Below are 22522 nucleotides of genomic sequence, written 5' to 3' on the forward strand. Positions count from 1 at the left end.
AGAGTTTGTGCATTCCAGTGGCTTGGGGAATCCAAGAACCACCCTGCCAAGTAAATCTGTTCCAGGGGACTCATATTGAGCTCCTGCAATGTAATTCGCTGCTTAAGACACAATAAAATAAGGCCACCACTAAGAGCTAGACTGGAGATGTAGCCTTGGAGGATAGGGTGAACCCCTTATTAATTTCTTTTGTTCTTGTATTTGCTTACTATATTTCTCTGATGCCTTTCCATTTCAAGTGTCTGTGTATTTTCAATTTGATCGATCCGTTGCCTAAATAACATAGACACACACACCAGCATATGAGTCTGTAATACCTTTATTTAATAAATCTTTAACTGAGGTCACTCATAGGGTGATTATCAGATCAAGTGGTATCAGAGCTTTAGGGTTGTAAAGTTAGACAAGCTTGTGTTGGTTTAGCTGTTAAATGCTCACTAGATCAGAGCTCAAATTAGGAGAAGGTGAGTTGGTCAAAACAAATCCTGAAATTGGGATTGTCTATCCTTGGAAGACAATGTCAGAAGAAGGTTCTGTAGGGCCAGACCCTCAATTCATAGAAAGTTTCCTAGCTATAATGTCTATGGTAGAAGAAATGTATAGGGACTTTAGAAAGCATATGGATGAGGATTCATCAGGTTCTAAACAAGATAAAAAAGAAGATGAGTCTCACTTCCATGACCACTCCAAAGGAAAAGGGAAAGAGGAAAGCTTTCTCACACCTCCTAATAGCCCTGTGCATAATAAAAAAGCATCTTTGATCAAGCTAGATGTTAAATTTGACTTGCCTATATATGATGGAGAGCTAAATGCTGAAAAGTTGGACAATTGGATTAGACAAATTGATGTGTATTGCAGAGTGCAGAACATAGACTCAAACAAGAGAAAGATTTAACTGGTAAGCCTATGCCTAGGAGGCACTACCTTGGTTTGGTGGGAAGGCAGAACCCAAGCTAATATGAAAAGACATGGTAAGACTATCTTTGTTTGGAGTGACTTTGTTTCTGCAATCAAGAAGCAATTCTATCCATTGCCCTACATGCAACAAGCCATGATGAGTTGGAAAACTCTTCGATAGTTGAAAGGGCAAAGTGAGCAAGGGTACACTCAAGAATTTAGAAAGAGAGCATTGATTCTAGGGATCTCATTAGACTCACCTGAGACTCTTTTGAAGTACATTGGTGGTCTACACAACTACATGAGGCATACCATCCTCATGTTCAATCCCACTAGTATAGATGAGGTATCCTTACAAGCTACTCATCTAGAATCTAGAGGAAAGAATGGAAATCCAGAAGTTAGGGGACCATCCCAACCCACTGCAAGTAAGAGCAAGGAGAAAGGAAAGCAGAAGTGGAAAGCAAGGCTAACACTTCACATAAAAGAAAAGCTTCAAGCACTCACTGTAAAAAGGATTGGCATAATGATGAGCATTGTTGGATTTTGCATCCAGAGCTAAGACCTAAGAAGTTCGAGGGCAAGAAGAAGAAGACTGTTGCAACTCTTCAAAAAGATTTGGGGTCACACTCGGGAGATGAAACAACTATTGCGGCCATAGGTATAAAAGGTAATAATTCTGAAGTATCTACTAGTAATTTTGCTCAATCTGTTATTGGTGAAGAAAATGAGAGAAAAAGACATGAGCTTTTCCATATTCGAGTTGTTTCCAAAAATCAAAAGATTGATACTTTGTTTGATAGTGGCTCACAAGTAAATTTAATTTTTGAAGCAATTGTAAAGAAATTTGGATTAGCAACCACACCTCACAAGAAACCATATCCATTAGGATGGTTGAATGATAAAGCACAACTACAAGTGACTAGACAGTGAAAACTCAAGTTTTCTTTTGGGTCAACATTTGTAGATGAGGTGGAGTTAGACATAATTCCTTTGGATATATGTGGAATTGTTTTAGGAAGCCCTTACTTGTATGATAGGAAGGATATTTTTTATAGAGTTGAGAACAAGTATCTACTTGTTAAAGATGGAATCGAATACTATGTAAGAGCTCGCAAGCTCAAGAATAATTATACTCTCATAAACTCAGGGTAGATGAAAAGAATGATAAATTCATGCAAACAATTCTTACTAATGGTTGTAAAGGAAAAGAAGCATGATAAAACCAATGTATTTGAGGGCTATAATGCTGAACAGAAGGTTGATATAGAAAATGTTGTTTCAGTTTACGATGTCTTATTTCAAGAACCTAAAGGTCTACCACCCAAAAAGGGAATAGTACATGATATTATTTTGCAGTAAGATGTTCCATTGCCTAACATTGGAATGTACAGGTTGTCTGCTTTAGAGAATGTTGAAATCAAGAAGCAGGTGCAGGAGTTGCTCGAGAACGGATTCATCAAGCCTAGCACATCACCATGTGGGTCACCAATTGTTTTGGTGAGAAAGAAAGATGGCTTGTGGAGAATGTGCATTGATTACCGAGCACTGAATAAGATAACAATAAAAAATCATTATCCCCTTCGTCGCATAGATGATATTTTAGATCAATTGAAGGAGGGTGTTTATTTCACCAAGCTAGACTTGCATAATGGATACCATCAAGTCAGAGTTGTAGAATAAGATGCATGGAAGACTTCTTTCAAAACAAAGAAAAGATTGTATGAATCGTTGGTTATGCCTTTTGGCTTAACTAATGATCCTGCTACTTTCATGAGATTAATGAATGATGTACTCAGACCTTTTCTTGATGATTTTGTTACTATGTGCCTAGATGACATTCTGATTTTTAGTAAAACATGGGAAGAACATTTAAAGCATGTTGAGCAGACACTAGATGTTTTGAAAAGAGAAATTTTTTATGTTAAACTCTCAAAATGTGAATTTGGCAAGACATCTCTAAACTACTTGGGTCATATAGTAGTGGGTGGTGAATTGAAAATAGAGCCCTCTAAAGTGGCAATCATTGTAAACTGGCCTAAACCCAAGTCTGCTACAGAAGTGAGAAGCTTCTTAGGAGTAGCACAATATTGGAGGAAGTTCATTTCTAACTTTTCCTCAATTGCAGCTCCCTTACATGTGTTAACAAGATTGAACAAGGTGTTTCAGTGGGGAGGCAAACATCAGAAAGCCTTTGACACCTTTAATGAAAAGATTAGTATAGCAGCTGTATTAGCACTGCCTAATCTGCAAAGACCATTTGAGATCCAAATAGATGCCAGTGACTATGCCATGGGAGCAGTGTTGACACAGCACGGTAAACCCATATGTTATCATTCTGAGACTTTTAATCCTACAGTAATTAACTATCCTACATATGATAAAGAATTGTATGCATTAGTTTAGAGTGTGAAAAAGTAGATACATTACTTAATGGGCAAAGAGACAGTAATACATAATGATCATCAACCACTTCAATACCTTCACTCCAAAACTAAGTTGCAGCAATCAAGACACTACAAATGGATGGGCTTTCTACAACAGTTTCATTTAGTCATCAGATATAAAAAGGGCATACATAACAAAGTTGCAAACATGTTATCTCGACCCATTATAAATGCACCTACCATACTTAAGCATAATTTTATACTACATGAAAGCTACATTGAACAATATGCTCAAGATATGGACTTTAAAGATGTATATGCAACTTTGAGTCAAGGCAAAAGAGTAGAGGAATTGGATTATCATGTAAAAGACCAACTCTTATATCATTGTGGGAAACTCTGCATTCCACAAATTGAGAGAGTAAAGTTAATTAGTGCAGCACACACTTCTTTGATATCAGGTCACTTTGGGGTAACTAAAATATTTGCACAGCTACAAAGGTTTTGCTATTGGCTGAAAATGAATGAGACAGTTTCTAGATATGTAAGAGGGTGTGCTATGTGTGCTAAAAGCAAGCCCAACAACAGAAAACTAGGCTTGTACACTCCATTGCCAGTTCCTTCTCACCCTTGGGAAAGTGTTTCCATGGATTTCATTGGAGGACTGCCTAAACCTAGGAAAGGTCATGATTATCTATATGTTGTTGTGGATAGGTTCAACAAAATGTGTATTTTGATACCTTGTAATAAACATATTATAGTTGCCCACGGGGCTTTGGATTGACGGTGAATGGGTGCGCTGTTAAGGCACTCCTTGCGATAGGTCACTGGTTCAATTCCCTGTGGGTACTTAGTTTAGTCTTAACCTAGAAAAAAAAATAAACATATTATAGTTTAACAGACTGCAAAATTATTCTTTGAACATGTATGGGTTCATTTTGGATTAGCCACTTCTACTCTATTTGATCGAGACACCCGATTTGTGGGGAAGTTTTGGTCAAGTCTATGGGAACTGATGGACACCAAACTGAAGAAAAGCACAACTTCTCATACACAAACTGATGGCCAGACAGAAGTAGTTAACAGGAAAGTGATCTAGTTACTGAGAGGATATTGCAACAAACATCCTAAGCCTTGGGATGAACGCTTGTGTTATGTGCAACATGCTTACAATAGAGCAAAGCATTCTTCTATAGAGAGATCTCCTTTTGAGACCTATTTTGCTTTCACACCAAGGTCTCCTTTGGATTTTGTCTTTGGTAAACATATCATGGTTGATGGACACAGTGATGTGGACAGGGCAACTAAGTTCATTGAACAGATCCAGGAGATCCACCGAGTAATACAGGAATAGCTGGAAAAGAGCCAAGCCAAATACAAGGCTAGGCATGACAAGCATAGGATGTAGTGTAGTTTTCAAGTTGGTGACCAGGACTGGCTGTATATCAGCAAGGACAAGATGCAAAGTGAAGGCAAAAAGCTAAAGCCTATCTGGTATAGACCCTTTAGGATATTTGAGAAGATTGGTGAAAATGCTTTTTGCCTTGATCTACCAGCTTACATGCACAACTACTCAGTCGTAAATGTAGATTGCTTGAGATTGTTTGAACCTTCAATGATTGAGGACCTTGAAGAGTAGAGTCAATTGCCTTCTATTGATGACCTGCTACCTGAATATCTTAATGAATTGCAGGAAGACACCGTACTGGATAGGAAGGTGAGGACGACATGCAGGGGAGATGTGGAGTACCTCAGGATTCGGCTCAAAGGTTCAAAGCCAAGTAGTGCAAAGTGGATTGAGATTGGGAAAGTGAGAAAACAATACCCTCACTTAGTCGATGCTTGAAAACCAAATTTTGGTGGTCCAAAAGTTTTTCAGTGGGAAGGCCATGATCCGAATTGGATCCATGAAGAATAATCAAAAGAACAATATATGTACGAGGCCGGGACAGACTTCAAAGAATTCAAAACAACGATTAAAAAAACCTTTGAACCAGTGGCAGTGGCAGCCAGTGTGGAATGACAAGGACCTCGATCAAAGCACACTGACTTAGACCCATGGAGACTACGAGGGAGGTGAAATTAGCCCCTAGGAGGCTCAGATCGGGAAACAGAGGAGGATTTTGATGCACGATCATCGTTCGGTGAAAACCCTCAAAATGGAGAAGCCCCGAGTGCTTGGTCGCATGGAGTGCCAGAGAACCGAAGGACAAAAGGCGAAAAGGCTAAAAGCTAAAAGGCAGGACCCACTTTGAAACTGATGGTATTGATTGGGGGCTCCTTAGGTAGTAAGCAGTTTTGGTGAAATTGGAGCGATTCCACTCAGCGATGGACCCGTGACAAGCGGAGGAGAGAGAAAACCACTGCTCATCGTGCGCTAATGTTCGAGCAAGTCAACTACGTAAAATGAGCAGATGGCGTTGGATATGAGGGATCCAGATCTGAAGGTTGATATTGCGCCCGACGACCAAGCCAGATTTAATGAGGGAATAAGCCACAATCTAGAAGAATTTGAGGTCTACTTTGACCGCCACGGTGTAGGAAGACGCAGTTTAAATAGTATATCTTTCGGTTGACTCTAATTAAACAATATATGACATTTTGTGCCCTATAGATCTTCAAAAGGACTCATTTTTATTGAATTTATATAGCTATTATTATATGTAAATTCTTCTAAATGAAGAAATCTTCCTACTTAGTAGGTCTATCAATGACGTACATTCACATCATATCTTCCAAGATCTGATTAGTCCTTTCTGTCTGTCCATCCATTAGAGCATGATATGCAAGTTTAAATTTAATTGAGTTCCCATGAACCCAAACAAAGCTTTCCAAAACTCGGAGGTAAATTTAAGATCTATGTCTGACACTACCATCTTCAGTACTCCATGCAATCGGAAAATTTCCTTCATGAATATATTAGCAATTTGTATGGTTCTAAAAGTACACAACACTAGTATAAAATATGTTGGTTTAGTGAAAGTGTCCACTACCGCCATGATGGACTCATGTTATAATTTTGTCATTGGCAATCGTGTAATAAAATCCAATGAAATCACTTCCCAATTCCATTTGGGAATGGGCAATGGGTTTAATAATCCAGTAGGGTGTTGATGTTCCACCTTTACTTATTGACATTCTATACATTTTTCTAAGTATTTTTCCACCTCCTTCTTCATCCCTAGCTGAAATAATTTTTCCTTAATGTTGTTATGATATTTTGGTATCCAGGATGGCTTTCATATGGTTTCTTGTGATATTCGTCCAATATCATTTATTTTATCACACTCATATTTCCAATATTCAATCTATTTCAGTAGGTTAACAATTTTTCAGAATTTTCAACATATGCTCAAACTTCCATTTTCTATAATTTTTGTTGAATTTGTAGATATTTATGATATTTTTGCATTGAACTTTTAATTTTTTTCACCAAATATGTACTGATACTACTAACTGATAGTCCCATCAAAGCATGCACGTTTCTACTTAAAGCGTCAACTATTTTGTTTTGTTTTCCTTTTATGTGTTTAATATGGAATTCAAACTCATTGAGGAAAGTTATCCACCTTCCTTGTTTAGAATTTAGATAAGGATGGATGAAAAAATATTTCAGGATGATGTGATCCATTAGCAAGGTAAACTTGTTTCCTAGCAAATAGTGTCTCCACAGTTTTAGAGCATCTATCACTACTGCCAGCTTTATATGATACACAACATCACTCTTTTCGTGTGGTTTCAACTTCCTAGAGTCATAGGATACTAATGCATTTTCCAACATCAACACTCCCCTAAGGTCTTCCAAGCATGGATCAGTACAAACAATGAATTCCTTGTTTGTGTCTGCAATTTTTAGTATAGGAGCTATAACTATCAGAAGTTGTTTTAACTTGTCAAAACTTTCTTGGCATTTGGTTGTTCACTCAAACTTTGCTCCCTTTTTCTGTAATGAAGGAATGGGATAAGACAATTTTGAAAATCCCTTTATGAATCTTTGATCATATCTTTTGATCCTGATAAATTAGTGAGCTACTGAGACATCATTAGGTATGGATCAATTCATAATAACCCTAACCTTTATACAATCGAGAGGAAATGTAGTGACCAAAATACTGTATTATGTTTTTGTAAAACTCACATTTGCTAAGTTTTGCATGTATTTAATGTTCTCTTAAAGTTTTTAAAACCAATTTCCGATGTTATTTGTGTTCTTACTCATTTTTAGAATGCATCAAAATGTCATCTATGAATACTAGCACAACCTATCAAGATATTTTTGGAGTATATTGTTCATTAAACACATCAAGGTTGTTGGTGTGTTAGTGAGACCAAAGGATAACGTTCCTTAAATCAATATTTTAAAATTTAGTTGGTCCCATCACTTCATTGGAAATATCATCAATTCATAGTAGTAGGTATTTATTCCTGGAAATTATCTTATTTAATTAACGATAATAGATGGAAATTATAAATGTGCCATCCTTTTTCTTGAAAAATAGTACAGGGTCCCCCCATGGTGAGACATTGGGCTGGATATAACCTTTGTAGTAGTTCATGTAACCACATTTTTAGTTCTAGTAACTTTGGTATGCTCATTTGGTAAGGAGATATAGACAAGGGGGTGACACCTCATACTAAATGGAGGACAAATCTATGTCTTGATGAGTGGGTAAACCTATAATTTCCTCTGAAAAAACATCATGGAATTCACTTATGACTCGAAAGGTCTCTAAATTTTCCTTTTCTATTTATTGTTTATTTGTTTCCACCTACACCGTTGAAAAAACCTCGTGGATAGCACTAGGATCACTAGAGAGTATGAAAAATTCCTTTTCTTGGACACCCATGAGTTCAGTTGTAGCATTATCAAGTGCGATGACATTTTCTAGTATGTGTGTGTGGTCTTGCATTTAAAATTTCAGTGCATACCAATAGTCACATTTCGGGAAGGCCCCACCACATTTTGTGCAGTGACACATTCCATTTGAGTGGTTGAAAACTTTTTTCATGCATTTCATGCCATCATATGAGAAAGGGCATGCAAGGAGGTAAAAATATTACATGTCAATAGAGGTGATGGTTCCACGAACAAAGAACCATGTTGATTTTCCGGTGGGATGCGAGTCTACGAGGTTGACAATTGTACGTTGTGGTTGGCCCCACTAGGAAGGCCCTAAAAATTTTCTACTTAATGATGGTCAAGAGGCTAAATGGTCTCTTTGATGACACCATGATTGCATGCACAATCGAAGCACCAGAAGAGGCAAGTTCAACGAGTTGCCTGCCCAGGGTGTTGCAATGCTCCCCCCATAGGGTGTTTTTGATACTATAGACATACATGTCTTCCAAGATGAGAGTTTTCCTAGGTGTTTCAGATCCATCTCTTCGACGAATGGTGGAATTTAGAGAAATGGACTTCACAATGCCAATGATATCGATAATTGAGTTGAGTTTTGTCAATCTAATTTCATCTATAGATTTAAAATGGAAATAGTTGAAAGGAATTGTCACAACCTCATCTAAGGAATTTTCAATAGTACAAGTTGCAGAGAGGGAGACTTCCCATTTTATATCCAGATGATTGTAATTGGTGTTCTTTATTTTAATAATTCCATTTGAGACCATGTAAAGCTTCCCAGTTTGGACAAGGTCATGGAAGGAATTTTCCATATCCTTGAAGGTAGAGATATGGATTGTATCATTGGTATAATCAATCAAGTCAAATCCGAAGACCTTTTCAAAGGCTCGACCATTGTTGTAGAAGTGAACGAATTTTCTTCCAAGCACCTTACCCTGGATTTACCATTGCTTATGATAGGGGCTTAGCAACATGAATGGAAAAGCAGCAAGTAGAATAAAGGACAATTGAGTTGATGATGATGCACAATCCAGTGTCGAAGCAGCAATAAACATGGCATGGGCATATGACGTTGAAGAAACTGGTTGGTATGTCGATGTTTGTACAATTTGAAGAAGGTTCGGGTCCCCAATCAAAGTTTCATGATGTTTTAGAATTTCAAGTTCATTAATTTGCAGAGTCCTGAAAAGACAGAAAGAACGAGAAAAGCAACAATGTATTAGTCGAAGTGACAATGACGGAGAGAGGGAATGAACAAAAAAACATCAAGAATATGGTGAAGAGAGAAAATACACATAGTTGTGCAAAAACGTTCAACTGAATTCTTTGAGAATGATAATCGAGCACAACTAGAGGGCACCAGAGAGGACATGGCCATTCTAAGCAGCCGGAAGCAAAGTTCTATGCTAAGAGGTACTGTTAGAGACCGAAATGTGGTAGCAGTGGGAGGATGTCTTTGTGGAAGCAAGAAGGTTGATTTTAACAATTTGGAGTGATGGTTATATTGTTGTAGAGCCAAAAAGCAACAAAGTGATGGAATTTGTTGTCAAGGTAACTTCCATGATGACGAGGAAAGGAGGTTTCTTGAAAGGTCAAAGCTCGTAAAATGCTGTCAACATTAGAAGAGAGGCAAAAGTAAAACAACGAGCTTCACCATTCACAGGATTGGCATACTTGGAGCCAAATGAAAGAAGAAATATTTAGAATTCAAATTTTTTGTTAATACTCAAAGCTAAGGGGAAAGGTAAATTGAAATTTTTAAGCATAGAAATTTGGTTGTGTATATATGGCATTTCAAAAACTCTACAGGAAGGTGTGTTGTATGTCATGAAAATGCACATATTATTCTAAGATATATAAATAGTATGAAAACGTTAAAACTTTCCATTTGAGTGCAAAAGACGATATCGTTAGCAGCTTCTCGATTATCACTTGTTGGTTATTGAAATTTCAGGGCAGTTCTTGGGTTGAAGGTAGTAGCACGATGTGCAACAAAAATACTAAGAGAAACAACACGAGACCAACAATAGAAAAACAACAACAATAGGAAATGAACCTCCAAAAATATGCAAAATGGTGTGACGTGAAGTGGCTAAATAGAGCACACACCATCTACTAGCAAAGTAGAGGGAGAAATAAATTAGAGTCAGGACACATGGTAGAGGTCGCGGGGTTATCAATGACAGAGATAATGATAGAGATTCTTGTCTGAGTGAGAGTAAAGTGAGGATAAATGCACATAGGCAGGCCATTAATTAGATTATTGAATAAAATAGTCATCAACGTCAAGATGTGTGGATAAGTTTCAAAACTTTGACATTAGAAGAATCCTTTTCAAAATATTACAAGTCGAAAGTCTGATCTATCATATCAATGTGGCTCGTTTGAATAAATGCATTTAATAAAATGTCAATGGCATAAAACATATCAATTTTGTGCGAGTGAAAATAAAGCAAAAATAAACACACATGGTCAGTACATTAATTAGATTAATGAATAGAGTAACCACTGAGACTAATATATGTGTAGAGGTTTTAAGCTTCAATCATTAAAAAATGTGGCATATTGATTAAATATATATTTCAGTTTTCGTCCATTGAAACCTTTGACAATAGAAGAAATATTTTGGAAATCTGTGGACAAAAATGGCCAATCGATCATACTAATTTACCTCTGTACAAGGGCGTAAAATATGAAATCTTCATACAATGGAGAATAAAACAATAGTAAATGCACAAAATTAGCCAACCAATGGTAATTAATGAATAAAATAGATAGCGACAGCAAGATATGTGCATGGAAAATGGATCTTATTAGAGGTCATATTCCAAAAGCTATGATAAGGGATGGATGTGGTTTCACATTTAAGTTTGGTATGATAAAAAATCAAGGTTTCATATTAGTGGTTGGAGGTCTATAGCACAGTTCAGAGATTCAGAATTTAGATATTTTATTATTATTATCCATGACCAATGCTACATGTATTGGAAATTTCGAAAATAATTTCCACGATGTTATTAGTTTGATATATCTCTATGATAAAGCGGTTCATCCAACCAATAGACCAACAGGAATGTCCCGCAGGTCCAAGGTGTCACTGTCTTATCTGTTACCAATATCTAGCGATCCTTATCGACCTCCAAATGCCCTGTTTTTTCAAGTTTCAACTTCCGACTTTGGAGATCTCTATTCGTTCTAATATCTCGACATTTGAGAGGTAAGAAAAATAATTCAATAGAACATCACGTCCGTTCTCAAGGGTAGTTTTCTGAGAGTGGGGCACATCTTAAAAGTGTCAATATTGCGATTTGCGGTATGTGAGTTTTGATATGGAGCAAATAACTGGTAACGAGCCACTAGTTTTAAAGTGTCGGGACAGATGATAAAAAATTAACAAAGTATTTGCCTACAAACCAAAGTAGCTCAATCCTTTTATCCCTCCTCCCGAAGGGATGCATAGCAGCAAGAAGACTGGCTCCGATAAGAGACACGCGATAGACAATCATTGGATGTGTTAAGGGATGTGTTGGAGCCAGCAGTTGGTTGCACCAAGTGAAATGGGGAGGATGACATCATCACGATGTGCTAACAGGGTTGACACGTAGCAAGCAAGTTTGACAGTTTCAAGGCTCATAACAGGCGATAAAGGGGTGGCATGTGGCAGTATTCAAAAGGTCACACGTGCCAAATACGTGGCATTGATGGTGTCACGTATGGGAGATCAACGATCAGAGGTTGAGCCCTATTGTGCATCGAAGTGAAACCTTTGATTGATAGACTTTAGTTGAAGGGTTCAATACGCGGGCTAGACTATGGTCACATGAAGAGCCACATGACCAAGGCCCATATGCAGAAGGTGATCAACGATCAACAATCGACGAATTGACATCTTATGCACTAAGGTTGCACCTTTGATTGGAAACTGTCGACAGATTGGCATCTGTTTTTGGGGCTCGCACCACAGCCACAAAGAGTTCAAAGGAATCAAGGTTGGCACCTGGTGTTATTCAAAAGGTGACACGTGGCAGATACGTGACAGTGATGGTGTGATGTATGGGAGATCAATGATCATAGGTTGAGCCATATTATTCATCGAAGTGAAACCTCTAATTGATAACCTTCGATTGAAGGGCTTTGATGGGGGGCTAGACGGAGGTCATGTGAAAAGCCAGGGGACCAAGGCCTGGACACAAAAGGTGATCGACGATCGAAAATTGGAAAATTGCATTTCATGCACCAAGGTTACACCTCCGATCGGAAATTGCCAATAGAAAGGGCTCTGATTTGGGGCTTCACTCATCTCCTCTTCACGTAGATCAAGAAACATCACTCATTGGAGAACACAAGTTCTGGGGATACAACCAAATGCTACATTGTGAAATCACCGAATGTGATTTTTCAACATTATAAATGCCTAGGCACATGTTATGTCATCCCATGCATTACACATCAGAATAATTTGTAGCATAGTATTCTAAAGAATTGGCCCCCCGTCCCAAGCTAAATGGATTAGCCCCACAAGGCACCGCTCACTGGATTTATGACGTAACGTCCTTTCCACCGCCATGATGTCACACTCTGCCATGTGGCTGGTGTGTGGTTATTAAGAGTCAAAGAACCTCAAGCAAAGAAAATTGCAAATTCGAGGCCCATGGTCAATCACATTGTTGAAATGGTATATTTTTTTAAGGCCGGCGAATCTACTAGAGTTTTGTGTGGAGGAATTTGACCATAAAAATCCTATTGCCTTAAATATGTATATCAGGAAAAGGTCAAACTAACATTATAATATTTCATTTAATTATGAAAAAGATCAAATCATCATCGAATTTTGCTATTCGATCGTTAACAATAAATATAACAATATGAGATATAGTTAAGTAATATGAATGACTAAAGTGATAGGTTTCTCTGTTTTCAAATAAGATTTCTAAACTATTAATTACACTCTAATTATTAGAGTTTAGTGTTTATTTTGAAATAGAGATTCTAAAATTTTAATTTAGTTTCTAATAGTTATTAGATTAATGGTAGAGAGGTAATATCAAATGATATTATAGAATATTCATAGTAATATACACACATTAAAGGTTGAGATTTATTTCCAAAGTAGTTAGGTTTTTTTTCCCTTTTAACTCAATTGATTGATAAAAAAAATGTGATATGCACAATTATCATTTGAAGTGACTTATAACATTTTGGGTATGATGTTTCAATAAGCCATGGTGTTGGTGAGTGGTAGTGTAAGAAAGTATGTTTACAGATTAAGAATGTCCATGCTAAAGTGGGGCTAAATCTCCATATTTAAAAATCTTGTTCCATGTTTTTTAAATCTACATATTTTTAACTTATATTTTGAATTTTTTAAATTAATAATAATAATAATAATAATATAGTTACTTTTAATTCATTTTTAGTTTTGACAATGTGACATGTATCATGTAGTTAGTATTTTCATGCTTATAGTGGATTATTCCTGTCAATCTTGACCAACCATTTAATTTATATGAATATGATACTTTAATTACCAATAAGTATGTGAATGATGACATGGATTTAACCTCCATATAATATTTCTAGAATTTCCTTAGTCCTTAGTAATAACCAGAAACCAAAGGAAGCCTTTGGGGGAAACTGAAATGGTGATGACTATGTAAATTATGTATTATGTATGGGGGGGTGTCATGTTCTACTCACCCCATTCACCAATGCATCTGGAAGGGGCATACTTACACACCTAGAGGTTATATTAGTAAATGTTTGGATCGACCCATGCATATGGTGATGAGAGTATGAGACTCTCCATCTACCCATGCATGTGGTGATGCGAGTATGAGAATAGCCTAGTTAATGAGCCGCTAGTGTTAAAGTGTCGGGACAGATGATAAAAAATTAACAAAGTATTTGTCTACAAACTAAAGGAGCTCCATCGTTTTCTCCCTCATCTCGAAGGGATGCATAGAAGTAAGAAGATTGGCTCCGATAAGAGACATGTGATAGACAATCACTAGATGTGTTAAGGGATGTGTTGGAGCCAGCAATTGGTTGCACCAAGTGAAATGGGGAGGATGACATCATCACGATGTGCTAACAGGGTTGACACGTAGCAGGCAAGTTTGACAGTTTCAAGGCTCATAACAAGCCAAAAAGGGGTGGCATGTGGCAGTATTCAAAAGTTGACACGTGGTAGATACGTGGAATTGATGGTGTCACGTATGGGAGATCAACGATCAGAGGTTGAGCCCTATTGTGCATCGAAGTGAAACCTTTGATTGATAGACTTTAGTTGAAGGGTTCGATACGGGGGCTAGACTATGGTCACATGAAGAGCCACATGACCAAGGCCCAAATGTAGAAGGTGATCAACGATCAACAATTGACGAATTAACATCTTATGCACTAGGGTTGCACATTTGATTGGAAATTGTCAACAGAGATGGATCTATTTTTGGGGCTCGCACCACAATCACAAAGAGTTCAAAGGAATCAAGGTTGGTACGTGGTGTTATTCAAAAGGTGACACATGGCAGATACGTGACAGTGATGGTGTGATGTATGGGAGATCAATGATCGTAGGTTGAGCCATATTATGAATCAAAGTGAAACCTCTAATTGATAACCTTCGATTGAAGGGATTTGATGGGGGGCTAGTTGGAGGTCATGTGAAAAGCCAGGGGACCAAGGCCTGGACACAAAAGGTGATCGATGATCGACAATTGGAAAATTGACATGTCATGCACGAAGGTTACACCTCCGATCGGAAATTGCCAATAGAAAGGACTCTGATTTGGGGCTTCACTCATCTCCTGTTCACGTAGATCAGGAAACGTCACTCATTGGAGAACACAAGTTCTGGGGTTGCAACCAAATGCTACATTGTGAAATCGCCGATTGTGATTTTCGATATTATAAATGCCTAGGCACATGTGATGTGGTCCCATGCATTACACATCGGAATAATTTGTAGCATAGTATTCTAAAGAATTGCCCCCCTGTCCCAAGCTAAATGGATTAGCCCCACAAGGCACCTCTCACTGGATTTATGACGTAACGTCCTTTCCACCGCCATGATGTCACACTCCACCATGTGGCTGGCATGTGGTTATTAAGAGTCAAAGAACCTCAAGCAAAGCAAATTGCAAATTTGAGGCCCATGGTCAATCACATTGTTGAAATGGTATATTTTTTTAAGGCTGACGAATTTGCTACAATTTCATGTGGAGGAACTTGACCATAAAAATCCTATTGCCTTAAATATGTATATTACGAAAAGGTCAAACTAACATTATAATATTTCATTCAATTATGAAAAAGATCAAATCATCATCGCATTTTGTTGTTCAACCATTAACAATAATATTTTTAACAATATAAGAATTCTAATGACAATGGTACACCCAAATAACAATAAATATAATAATATGAGATATAGTTAAGTAATATGAATGACAAAATTGATAGGTTTCTCTATTTTCGCATAAGATTTCTAAACTATTAATTACACTCGTAATTATTAGAGATTAGTGCTGATTTTGAAATAGAGATTCGAAAATTTTAATTTAGTTTCTAATAGTTATTAGATGAATGGTAGAGAGGTAATATCAAATGATATTATAGAATATTCATAGTAATATACACACATTAAAGGTTGAGATTTATTTCCAAAGTAGTTAGGTTTCTTTTCCCTTTTAATTCAATTGATTGATAAAAAAAATGTGATATGCACAAGTATCATTTGAAGTGACTTATAACTTTTTGGGTATGATGTGTCAATAAGCCATGGTGTTGGTGAGTGGTACTGTAAGAAAGTATGTTTATAGATTGAGAATGTCCATGCTAAAGTGGGGCTAAATCTCCATATTTAAAAATCTTGTTCCATGTTTTTTAAATCTACATATTTTTAACTTATATTTTGAATTTTTTAAATTAGTAATAATAATAATAATAATATAGTTACTTTTAATTCATTTTTAGTTTTGGAAATGTGACATGTATCAAGTAGTTACTATTTTCATGCTTATAGTGGATTATTCTTGTCAATCTTGACCAACCATTTAATTTATATGAATATGATACTTTAATTACCAGTAAGTATGTGAATGATGACATGGATTTAACCTCCATATAATATTTCTAGAATTTCCTTAGTACTTAGTAATAATAAGAAACCAAAGGAAGCCCTTTGGGGGAAACTGAAATGGTGATGACTATGTAAATTATGTATTATGTATGGGGAGGTGTCATGTTCTACTCACCCCATTCACCAATGCATCTAGAAGGGGCATACTTACACACCTAGAGGTTATATTAGTAAATATTTGACTCGACCCATGCATGTGGTGATGAGAGTATGAGACTCGCCATCTACCCATGCATGTGGTGATGCGAGTATGAGACTAGCCCAGTTGTTGATTCCTCTAGATAAAATAAATAAATAAACAAAAGAAACTATACTTATATGGTTTTTTCAATTTCGATTAAATTGATTAATTAAAATGAAATATGTTGTATGAACATGTACAAGTATGGAAATGACCTAGTTGTTGATTCTTTTAGGTAAAGAAAAAAAAAATGAAAAGTTTAGATTTATATAAAATGTAGTTATGTCTTTTCTTTCCTTTTAATTTAATTGATTAATTAAAAACTTGTCATATGAACATGTGCTCTATGAACACGAGTTATGGTATTTTGGGCATGTAGTATTAGTAAGGCATGTTATTGTTCCATGATATTCTAACAAATTCCATTTACAAGTTAACTCTCCATGTGAAAGTGGAGATAATCTCAATATCTCAATATCTTATTACATCTTTATATATATAATTTTAAAAATAAATAAATTTAATTAATTTTTAGGATTTTAAAAAATTATATAATGTGAAATATATTATAAAATGAGTATTTTGGTTTCTTTGGATGTTTATCAATCATTTAATTTATATAAATACTTTATTTAAAATAACTATAATACAAAATAATTCATAATAAAAAAATAAAACTATAATATATATATCATTTAAATTATAAAGGAACAAAATACACCTAAAAAAAGTAATTGGACATAAATTTATTGATATTAAAAATCAATTATGTATATAACCAAACATGATTTCTATTTATTATTTTTATCTGTGAGGATTAGTAAATGATTAAAGGGTGATGGGTAATACATTTAATTATGTTAACATGGGAAAATAACAATAAGTTAACCCATTGGTGGTCTATTATCCTTATTTCTAAAGAAATTAACAAATCTTTGAATGAGGAAATTCAATTCTAATGTAATTATTCCCCATAATCCCAATATGGGGATGGATTTTGATGTTTGACCATGGCTAAAAATAATAAAAAGGTGACTCAATGATGATTTCTCATGCCTATTAATGAGGATTAGTAAATAATTAAGGGATGATGGGTAATACATTTAATTATGTTAACATGGAAGAATAACAAAAAGTTAACCCAATTGTAGTCTATTATTGTTATTTGTAAAGAAATTAACAAATATTTGAATGCAAAAATTCAATTCTAATTTAATTATTCCCTATAATCCCAATATAGGGATGGATTTTGATGTTTGACCATGGCTAAAAAATAAAAAGGTGATTCAATGATGATTTCTCATGCCTATTGATGAGAATTAATAAATGATTAAGTGATGATGGGTAATACATTTAATTATGTTAATATGGGAGAATAAAAAAAGTTAACTTAATGGTAGTCTATTATGCTTATTCGTAAGGAAATTAAAATTCAATTGTAATTTAATTATTTTTTATAATCCCAATATGAGGATGGATTTTGATGTTTGAGAATAACTTAAAAATAGAAAGGTTACTCAATGATGATTTCTCATGCCTATTGATGAGGATTTCAACGAACCATGAAATGAGAACATTTTGATTTAAATGTTAATCCTTTTGAATAATTAAATATATATATATATATATATATATATATATATATATATATATATATATATTAATTAGTTATAATATTTGTTATATATTAAAAATAAATTAAATTTTAGTTTATGATATTTTATACTATTAAATTAATTAAATTAAATTTATAAGTCATCACTTTATTTTAAGTAATTTAATATGATTATAGAAAAATAATGTAATAATAAAGAGAATATGTTTATTAGTTTTTAAAGAATTGTAATAATAAGGTTATATGAGATTTTTTTGAGAAATATCTAACAAATTGAAAAGCTTTTCATAACTTATATAATTTTAAAATTAAAGGAAATGCTAGATTAAGAACATGACTATGACTAAGTATGTAATGTACCAAAACAACATGAAAGGTTTGGTGCCTCAAACTCAAATCCAAAACCCTGGTGCCTCAAATTGGGTTGGCATGAAGATACAATATTTTAACTAAATCATTGAAAAGTCAAAAGAAAAATGACTCTGTAAAATATTAATAATATTAAAAATATTATTAATATAAATCTAGAAATAAAATATAGTGCAATCAAAAATCAAAAGATAATATACCTTTGAAATATTACAATAAAAAATTAATACTAATTTAAAAATTTAAAATGTTTTTTTGAATTAAATTTATATAAAGTAGAAAATTAACTTAAATATTAATTTCAAATTGTGTTAAAATAGTAACTTATCAATACATTATAAATTTTGATCAACGCTTTTTTTTATATTTTTTAAACATAATCATAAAATTTAATAGCTAAACATTAATTTTATTTAAAATTATAACAATTTATTTTTTTAATAGAAGGTGGGAAAACCTATCATAAGTGAAACTAGCACTAAAGGTTGACTCATCACCCTTATTGAAGGAAAACTAATAAACCGATAGTGATTGGTAAAAGGTAAACTTTCACTCCTGCCGAATACCTCTAGATCTTAGACAGTTAACATGTTTCGTTACGTCTGAACTCTTTAAATAGTTTAAAAAATAGAAATTAATAAAATATTAAATTTTATAATATTACTATATATTTTAAAATTAAAGTTTATTTTATTGAATAAATTTATCGGATCTTCCTCCATTTTGAACCAGAAATTTCTTTGTTTCAAAAATTGGATATTTAATTTAAATCTACATTATTATCTCACCTCGTGAACCATAAATGTTGGTGTGGGAAATTGGAGAAGTTGTGAAAAATTCGAAAAATGATGTGATATAAACTTTGTTGTCGCTAGACTATTTGCCACAGCCACGCGTTCTTCGTTGGCCAACTAAATGGGTCAAAGAGATGTGATGTTAGGCTGTCAACACCATAAATTGTGAAGGACCAACGACATTGTGTTTGACGGTGAACCTTTTATCGTTTTAACAGTCCATTATAATTATTATAATTATTGTTAAAGATTGAGGGGTCAGGCCGGACTCTGGATCTATCTGCATTCTCTGCTCCTATATATCCCCTTTCTATTTTACACCTTCATCAATCATTCTCACTCTATCGAAACCTTAGCCGAAAGAAAGGGGTATGGATCAGGATTGCAGTGCAGGCCTTTCTTTAGGTTTGGGTATAGGTGATGGGACAATCACTGATGAGATGTACGTTTCGCAAACAAATGTGAGTGGGCCTCCGCTGCAGTTACATCTGTTTCCCTCAACTCCTGACTCGGACTGTGGCACTCTGCCCTGGGAGAAGACCTCACCATCGATTGGTATGTTCTTGACCTCTTTAACACATATTAAAACTAATCTTTAAGAACAGATCGAATTTTATTTTAATAGTGTTTTGATTGATATGTCTTTTGTTTTAATGGTGTTTTGATTGATATGTGTGTTGTTTTAATGGTGTTTTTGAATAGTAATAAGGATAATTGTAATGTGCAGAATCCATTGGTGTTGGTGGCGAGGGATCAGCGGGAGAAGCGAAGGTTCTGATCCGTCCGGTAGCTGTGACATGGAGATCTGATGCCAACAAATTCCCAGCGTCCTATTTTTACAACGAAGATGCAGGGGCCATCGATGTGTCGTCGTCCAACAGCAGTACCGTGGATTCCAATGCCACTAACACCGATAACGGGTATACCGAGATCAAGTGAAAACGGGGCTATGGCGAGGAGTTGGAGAATGGCAGAGTTTGGTCGAGGGTAGTCAACGATGTGGAAGAAGAGGGCTCTTCCAGGAGGAAGCTTAGACTGTCCAGAGAGCAGTGTGCTCTTCTGGAAGAAAGCTTCAAAAAGAACAGGGCACCTGAACCTGTAAGTCTCTACTAACTTTAATTATTTATCATTTGTGTTTCGTCATCATTTCGGCTGTTGTAACTTCTTATTCTTCGGCAGAAGCAAAAGCAAGAGTTGGCGTTACAGTTGAATCTCAGTCCTCGACAAGTTGAAGTGTGGTTCCAGAACAGACGAGCAAGGTTAGCTACTGTCCTTTATTCATTCATTGTATTTTGTATGTAGACGTTATAATATTGGAAATTATCTCTTTGGAATCCACAGGTACAGAATTTGTCCTGTAATCTTGAAGAGTGACTTGGAACTTGAAATTCCAGCAATTTTATTATTGGGAAAAGTTTTGATCCGATGGATCCTATTGTGTTGACAGTCGATTTCTGTGATAGGTTAATTAAAATGTTATGAATTTGTTTATAGGAGAAAGTTGAAGCAAATCGAAGTGGACTGCGAGGTTATGAAGAGATATAATGAGGCACTTGCAGAGGAGAACAGAAAACTTCACATGGAGCTGGAAAAACTGAAAGCTCTCAAAATGTCATCGCCACCTCTAAGGCCCGCTTCAACCCTTACGATGTGCCCCTCATGTGAAAGAGTTTCAGTAGCTAACAATAGCAGCGACTTGGATTTGGCGAAATCTGGGTCTTATTGAAAATGTAATTTCAACGCGCTACGTACGCAGCCCAAAACCACCGAACAAAACCATAAAACCGGCCAGGATCATATCGCACCGCCATCCATGAAAAGTGGTTTTCGTATTGTTGAGCTCCGATGCGATTTGGAGGCGACGCGTGTCACCCGCATGACATCAGCAAACGAAACCCATCGGAAGTTAAAGCTCGGTGAAAATCTGCCTTCCGATATCCTCTCCATCGTCCGATCTGGTTGCGTGTTGTCAGCCGTCGGTCTCCGAAGCTGCATACGGGCCTGGGTCAATTCAAGTTTTGCGTGGAGTAAAAATTTATGCGTTGACCGCCGTAGGAGGAATTAAATGAAGTTAAATGTTTGTCGTAGTTTTTGGTGAGGCTTTTAATATGTTATGGGAATACGTCCAATGCCTTTAATTTTTGTTATGGGCATGTATTTAAAATAGTTATGGGCATACGATTTTTTTTAATACGTTGTCATATGTTGAATATATTTTACGTGCTGTAGTAGTGGAGCGTAGTTCCTTTGTATTGTGAGTGGGGTGGCTACGCACGATAGTGCGATTATGTTTTTTTTTGAAATATGTATTGTGGCTGCGATGGTAAATGTGTGTTGTCTTTTAGTATGCACAGCAGTGCGATTTTCATATATATATGCACAACAGTGCTGTAATGTTTGTTGGGCATTGAAAAACAGAGGTATGTTTTGAAAAACTGTTTATGTAATCTCCACAGCAGTGGAAAATCTGTGAGAGCAGCAGAGTAGTTTTTTTTGGATTCCCTCTTTGCACAGAGGAAGAAATATGTAACAGAGTTTCAGTTTTAAATTAATAGAAATGTGTTGTGACTGTGTAATGGACTGTGTTCTGAGTTAATTTTTTTTAAAGAGGTTCTCTGCAAAAGATCCTGGACAGAGGAAACAGAGCTGTGTCTCTGTGGTGTTTATTTTGATGGTTTTGGTATTTCTCCATTTAAAAATACCCAACAGTGGTATCAGAGCTAGTCCACGCTCTTTGAAGACTCAAAGAAGCTGAAGGGAGAAGGTTGTTGCTGCAGCAAAACCTTTCAGGTAGACAAAAGACTCAGACAGCGAAGGATTCAGGTATTCTTCAAAAGGAATTTCTTTTGTTATTGCTGAAGACAGTCAGTTTTAAAAAAAATCACAGTCAAGGATTTAAAACCATAGTTCAAGATGCAAGGAATGGCAAGCACAAGCATGGGTATGTTCAACACCCAGCTCCCACACTTTAATGGGAAGAACTATGACTACTGGTCTATAACCATGAGAGCTTTGTTCATCGCTCAAGATATATGGGAACTAGTAGAATATGGGTTTGAGGAACCAGCAGATGAAACTGAGTTCAATGCATTAACTCAGGGAGAGAAGGATCAGTTGAAGCTCAATAGGAAGAAGGATGCAAAGGCCATTGTCTTGTTGTATCAAGGAGTGTACCAGAGTATATTCCCAAGGATAGCAGCAGCTACAACATCACATGAAGCATGGCAAACTCTCAAGACAGCCTATCAAGGCATGGAGAGAGTGAAGACAGCAAAATTGCA

At 35.7% G+C, this 22522-nt stretch overlaps 1 pseudogene; it reads left to right on the top strand.

The window, feature by feature from the left end:
* Positions 1 to 19612: 19612 nt before the first annotated feature.
* Positions 19613 to 22116, top strand: LOC149241867 (homeobox-leucine zipper protein HAT1-like; annotated as a pseudogene).
* Positions 22117 to 22522: the final 406 nt, after the last annotated feature.

The sequence above is a fragment of the Pinus tabuliformis genome, chromosome 8, assembly GCF_031772625.1.
Source record: "Pinus tabuliformis cultivar Carrire ecotype Pingquan chromosome 8, CPIR1, whole genome shotgun sequence".
Taxonomy (NCBI): Eukaryota; Viridiplantae; Streptophyta; class Pinopsida; order Pinales; family Pinaceae; genus Pinus; species Pinus tabuliformis.